This window comes from Panthera onca, chromosome C2, assembly GCF_046562875.1.
Source record: "Panthera onca isolate mPanOnc1 chromosome C2, mPanOnc1 haplotype 2, whole genome shotgun sequence".
NCBI classification, from domain to species: Eukaryota; Metazoa; Chordata; class Mammalia; order Carnivora; family Felidae; genus Panthera; species Panthera onca.
The window spans coordinates 27,806,951-27,813,986 of record NC_138347.1 but is presented as its reverse complement, the minus strand read 5'-3'; the positions used below and the strand labels follow the sequence as shown (position 1 = coordinate 27,813,986).

General features: G+C 39.9%; 1 pseudogene; it reads left to right on the top strand.

Annotated features, from left to right (window-relative positions):
* The first annotated feature begins 6,285 nt into the window (after window positions 1–6,285).
* Window positions 6,286–6,796, top strand: LOC132682782 (ragulator complex protein LAMTOR3 pseudogene; annotated as a pseudogene).
* Window positions 6,797–7,036: the final 240 nt, after the last annotated feature.

Genomic DNA, 7,036 nt, shown 5'->3' with positions numbered 1-7,036 from the left:
AAAGACCCTTCCTTCAAATATAGTCACATTCTGAGATACTGGGAGTTATGACTTTAATCTGTGAGTTAAGGGGGGGGATAATAATTCACCCCATAACGCAATAGTGTTTAATAATATTGTGTCTGATTATATTAGATACATTTCTGATGCACTAAAAGATAAGGTAGCCTGGAAATAAAACGGCTTATTTCTGTGATTTGTGCAAAAAGGCCACCCCACTACTATTATCTCTATCTCCATTACCACTACACCATCACCACCATCATCTCCATCATCAACACAACATGGCCACCATTCCACTACCATCACCACAACCATCACCCCTCCCCCACCCAGTAACAGCTACCCTGGATAATTCAGCCTTCAATTCTAAAAGAGGAATTTGAACCAACTGTTGACCAAGTCAAAAAATTTCCATGGAATAGGTCAGATATATCAAATCTTCAACTTGGATTCTAAAGTAATACAGACAATATCTCTTGGTTAGTGATAGCTTCTCTAAAACATGACACTGATACATAAATTATAAAGGAAGGTATTGATAAATTTAATGACATAAAACCCAACATCCTTGGCATGTCAGAAATATCACAAATAAAATTCAAATACCAACAAAAATCCAGAGATTTTGTTTGTTACATGTATGTCAAAAAGGGTTAATAAAGTGCATTTATAGGTTAGCTAGAGTAAAGATGTCTAGCGCTGCAATTTATTGATAAGGAAAATCTTGGAGAGAATTAGTTATGGGAGAAAAACCAAAAATTTTATTCAGGGAATACTAGAGTTGAGATGCCTATTCAACGTACAGAGATACTAGGTACAAAATTGCATATCATATTTATGTAAGCCAAATGACATTCATATTATTATTTTTTTCACTAGTAAGATTTTACTTCTAATAAACCATGAATATCTTGATTTTATATTTTTCAAAGTACATTTTCAGGTGCATCTCTCAGCCCTCCAAAGATTGCTCCCATTCACTTCATGCAATAAAAGATGCTGTCCTTCTGTAGTTATATAGTTCTGTCCTCTTTCTGTATTATAATATTAATAATTTTAGTTGCCACACATCTTTATCTGATTAAAAAAAGAATTTACAAATGTTATAAACTTTGTTTTGAGGGGTGCCTGGGTGGCTCAGTCAGTTGAACTTCCAAGTCTTGCTTTTGGCCTTAGGTCATAATCCCAGGGTTGTGAGATTGAGTTCCACATCTGGGCTCTGCATTGAGCTTGGAACCTTCTTAAGATCCTCTCTCTCTCTCTCTCTCTCTCTCTCTCTGTACCTCTTCCCCCACTTACACATGCTCTCTTCTCTCTCCTCTCAAATAAATAAATAAATAAAACCTGGTTTTGGAACACTTTCATTAGTTTTTAATCCAATCAGCATTTTGTGGTTTAAAAAAAAAAAAAAAAAAAAAGCAAGACAACAGTTTGAACTCACAGTTTACTGGCAAAGACATTTCTGCTGAGGGAAGGGTCAGATTGAAGAGAAGCAACTGTTCCATTTCTTCATTGGCCTCAGAAGTGTGTGCTGCCCAAAAGGATGCATCAAAATGAAGCCCACAATGATTATTTTGAAGCTTAGACAGCTGCCAATTTTTACCCCAAATAATGTGAATAAGAAACTAACTGTATTTGCAGATACTAACTATAATTGTACAGCTTCTTAAATCATCTAAGAAGGGGCTTACATTCAACAATCAAGAAATCATTTTAATTTTTCTTTAAAATTTAATGTCTTTAGGGAGAGAGAGACTGAGCACGAGTGGGACAGGGGCAGAGAGAGAGAGAAAGACACAGAATCTGAAGGAGGCTTCAGGCTCTGAGCTTTCAGCACAGAGCCTGACACAGGGGTTTAACTCAGGAGCCATGAGATCATGACCTAAGCTGAAGTCAGACGCTTAACCAACTCAGCCACCCAGGTGCCCCGAGAAATCATTTTAAACTAGTAGTTATTTTCATATAAAGAGAAGGTTTCCCTTTTTTCTACAAGTATTTCTCATTAAAGAATGTGTTTTCTTACACCAATGTCATACGTATTTGAAGAAGCAACAATAGTCAAAAAAAAATTGGCATTTCTGTATACAGTTGCTCCAAAATATTTTTCAATTTCACAAAGCTATTATCCAGTGTGGCCATAAAATAGAGACTATAGAGTCTAGGTAGCAAGGATTATTTCTAAAACCAATGTTAAGTCAAAGAAATACAAAATACAGCATGACACTAAATTTCTGGATTTAGTGCAGTAAGAGTAAACACCTAAGAAAAATTTCCTACTATTTTCTAAAAGAAACAAAGACCTGCAAAGGCTGGTTTCTGGTTGTACAACATGCTACACACTGTATGGATATGCAATTTAAATAGACATACACTACATTCATCTCTGCCCTATTTCCTATGTCTCGCCCTTTCCACCCCCAACAATATACTACCTTTTGCCAAGTTACAGATATTAACCTAAATCATCCCACATGGTCCAGGGAAGAGTTAATGTAATGCATTGATGTAAAATGTGAGGGTAAGAAAGTCCCTTTCAGTCTTCTCAAAAGCAAAATATGTATATTTCATAAGGCTCTCAGGAAACACTGATGTCTTTAACCTCGTGATCATGTCTTTTTCCTCATACTATACTTGAATGTGCTTGTCTTCATCAGCTGGGGATACTATAACAAATTACCATAGATTGCATGTCATGTAAACAACAGAGATTTATTTCTCATGGCTCTGGAGGATGGAAGTCCAAGATCAGTGTGCTAGCATAGTTCTGGTGAGAACCTTCTTCTGGATTACAGACTACTGACTTGGATCCTTACATGGTCGAAAGAAGGCAAGAGAGCTCTCTGGGGAGTCTTTTACAGAGGCACTAATCTAATCTAATTAATGAGGGCTTTACTCTCATGACCTAATCACCTCCCAAAGTCCTCACCTCCTAATGCCATCACATCTGGGGTTCGGATGTCAACCTACGAATCCTAGGGGAGCACAAACATGCAGTCCATAATAAGGGTTCATACAAGTTCTTCCGGCTCCTGCAACTCTTCCCCTGCCACTTCCATTCCTCTTCCTTGGCCACGAGCTTCCAGACATCATCCACTTGACATCTGAATCAGTACTCCTAAGGTTGGCTACTTGGCTGAAGTCTGAAGATTTTCATGACTTGTTTGAGGTAGCAATACTGGAAGCAGTGAAGGTTTCTGCTGATTGATGTATCTCATCTCAGTCAAGGTTGATTTCATAAAATTTCAAGAGCAAGTCCTACAGAATCTGCAGCTGTAGCCACTGCTCAAGGCTGAGGAAACCAGTTCTCACTGCCCGAGGAAGTCAACCATAGCCTAACTTTCTCTGTTCAGGACTTCCCATTAAAAGATACTTCTACAATTGCAGACAAGCCACAGACTGGGAGAAGATATTTGCGAAATGTATATCTAATAAAGGACCTGCGTCCAAAATATAGAACTCTTGAAACTTGACAATAAGAAAACAAATAACCCAGTTAAAAAGTGGCCCAAAGATCTGAACAGACACCTCACCAAAGATGATACACAAATGGTAAATAAGTATTTGAAATGATGTTCTAGGGGTGTCTGGGTGACTCAGTTGGTTAAGCATCCTACTACGGCTCAGGTCATGGTCTCACGGTTCGTGAGTTCAAGCTCCGCTTCGGAGTCTGTGTCTTTCCCTTTCTCTCTGCCCCTCCCCCACCCCTGCTCGTTCTCTCTCTCTCTCTCTCTCAAAAAAAAAAAAAATGAACATTAAAAAAAATTTTTTTAAGAGAACTGATGCTCTCCATCATATGTCATTAGGGAATTGAAAATTAAAATAACAATGAGATACCACTACACATCTATCAGAACAGCAAAAATCCAAAACTGACAAGACCACTGCTGGCTAAGATGTGGAGCAGCAGGAACTCTCATTCATCGCTGGTAGGTATACAAAATGGTATAGCCACTTTGGAAGACACTTGAGTGGTTTTGTACAAAACTAAACATGCTCTTGTTATATGACCCAGCAATTGCACTCCTTGGTATTTACCCAAGGGAGTTGAAAATTTATGTTCCCATAAAAACCTGCACATGAATATTTATGGCTGCTTTATTCACAATTGCCAAAAATTGAAAATAACCAAGATGTCCTTTAGTAGGTGAATGGGTAAACAAATAGTGGCACAGACAGCGGAATATTATTCAGTGTTAAAAAGAAATGAGCTATCAAGCCACAAAAAGACATAGACAACTGTGAAAACGTATTACTAAGTGAAAGATGTCACTTTGAAAAGGCTTCTTGCTGTGTGATTCCAACTATATGACATTCTGGAAAAGACAAATCTATAGAGATGGTAAAAAGATCGGTGGTTGCCAGAGGGAAGGAGAGGGGGGGATGAATGGGTGGAGCACAGAGGATTTTTAAGGCAGTGAAACTAATCTGTGTGATACTGTAACACGGGATATATGACACCATACATTTGTCAAAACTCATAGACCTGAACAACACAACGAATGGCCCCTAATGTAAACAAAAGTGTTTAGTTAGTAACAATGAAAGTATCAATATAGGTACATAAGTGATAGCAGGGGTATCATACCAATGCAAGATGTTAATAATAGGGGAAGCTATGGTATTGGGGGGACAGAGATACATGGGAGTTCTCTCAATGTCTGCTCAATTTTTCTGTGCACCAGAAACTGCTCTAAAAAATAAAGCTTATTAGTAATTTTTAAAAATATAAAGTAAAAAAGTACTGCTCTGTCAGGGTTGTTTAAACCAGCTCATTGACATGATTTCATTGTATATTTTAGGGAGAGGGAGAGAGAGAATCTTAAGCAGGCTCCACGCTCAGCATGGAGCCTGACACAGGACTGGATCTCATGACACTGAGATCATGATCTGAGCTGAAATCAAGAGTCAGACGCCTAACCGATTGAGCCACCCAGGCGCCCCAATTGCCATATTCTCATGAGGCCAACCTGTCACAAGTACTCTTGTTGCATCTTCAAAAAGGTTTTTACTGAGAAGAACCTCCTAATGTGCCATTCGGTTGGTATTGGGCAAGTGCTCACTGAAGTCTCCACTGGCTTTTGTGCAGGTTTGTCTCATTTAGTTGCATTAGGAAGTGCAGATTCAGAAGATGCTGTCCCTGCTGCCTGAGGAAGGGGTACAGTTGCAGAAGTGGGAACCAAAGCAGAGACAGCAGTTGGACTTGAGCTACAGCTACTGCTGGGGATGAACCGACTGGAACAGTAGTCACAAGATTTGGTCACTGGGTTGTAACTGGGGCTGATATTATTGCTTTGGAATTTGTCACCATTATCATCATGAACTTTTCCTCATCTTGATTATTTATTTGAAGGCAGTTATCATAGGGGCATCTGGTGGCTCAGTTGGTTAAATGCCCTACTTCAGGGGCGCCTGAGTGGCTCATTCGGTTAAGTGTCCGACTTCAGCTCTGGTCATGATCTCACAGTTCGTGAGTTCGAGCCCCGCGTCGGGCTCTGTGTTGACAGCTCAGAGCCTGGAGCCTGCTTCAGATTCTGTGTCTCCCTCTCTCTCTCATCCTCCCCTGCTCACACTCTGTCTCTCTTTCTCTCAAAATTAAATAAACATTTAAAAAAAATGCCCTACTCCAGCTCAGGTCATGATCTCTCTGCTCGTGGGTTCAAGCCCTGCATTGGGTTCTGTTCTGACAACTCAGAACCTGGAGCCTGCTTCAGAGTCTGTCTCCATCTCTCTGCCCCTCCCCTGCTCATGCTCTATGTCTCTCTCTCAAATATAAAATAAAACATTTTTAAAAATGTGAAGGCAGTTATCATTAAGGGGATTATCATTATTAAGGACTTTGCAGAAATTGACATTTTTCCCATTACCCAAAATGCATGATTCACCTTCAAGGCTGTTACTACAAAGCTGCAGCCAACTCCGAAGGGTCATTTGCGTGAACTACATTGAACTCTGGCACCAAGGCCTTGACTGAGGCTGGAGCCCACAGTTCATATCACATTCACAGAGCCAGAGTGCCCAATTCCCCATGTCACAGTGTATTATCCAGGCCTCTAGAAAGCTCTCTTCTCAGACTGACTGCTGCACACAGCCAAAATTACCTTTTAAATGACAACAGAGTCAGTATCTCTTGCTTCAAAAAGAAAAAAAGAAGAAGAAAGTCCTCCATTAGCACGTTAGTTCTCACCACCCTAAACTAAGAGAAATTTTCAGTAAAAGACGCATAGTTCACACTGGAGAACTTAAATCATACTGTATTTTTAAAAACAAATTTTACACAAATCATGTGATGACAGCTTTCAGAGGAGACTGTTTTTGACCCTGTCCCTGAATTTACAGCTGAGAGAACACGGCAACCCAGAAAACCAGGAGTGGAGGGTGACCCTGCGGGAGAAAGGGGTTCATCATGGCAGATGACCTGAAGCGATTCCTGTATAAAAAATTACCAAGTGTTGAAGGGCTCCATGCTATTGTTGTGTCAGATGGAGATGGAGTGCCAGTTATTACAGTGGCCAATGATAATGCTCCAGAGCATGCTTTGAGACCTGGTTTCTTCTCTGCTTTTGCCCTGGCAACAGACCAAGGAAGCAAACTTGGACTTTCAAAAAATAAAAGTATCGTCTGTTACTATAACGCCTACCAGGTGGTTCAATTCAATCGTTTACCTTTGGTGGTGAGTTTCACGACCAGCAGCAATGTCAATACAGGATTCATTGTCAGCCTAGCAAAGGAACTTGCTCCATTCTTTGACGAACTGAGACAAGTTGTGGTAGCTTCTTAATCTGGCAGTGGTTTTGATGTTCACCTTATTTTCATTATAACAGACACAATATCAATTCAGCAATCTTTAGACACAGCAATACTTGTATCCATATACTCAAGAAAGGGCCCCTTTCCCACCTTCCACTAAAGAAAGAGCCTATAGATATAATTTACGGACAGATTGTTATCTTTTCTTGTGTAGGGACTTTTCTTAATTTAGTGAGTTCAGGGGTACCACAGAAATGGTTCAGTACATCACAGCTCCCATGGAGTT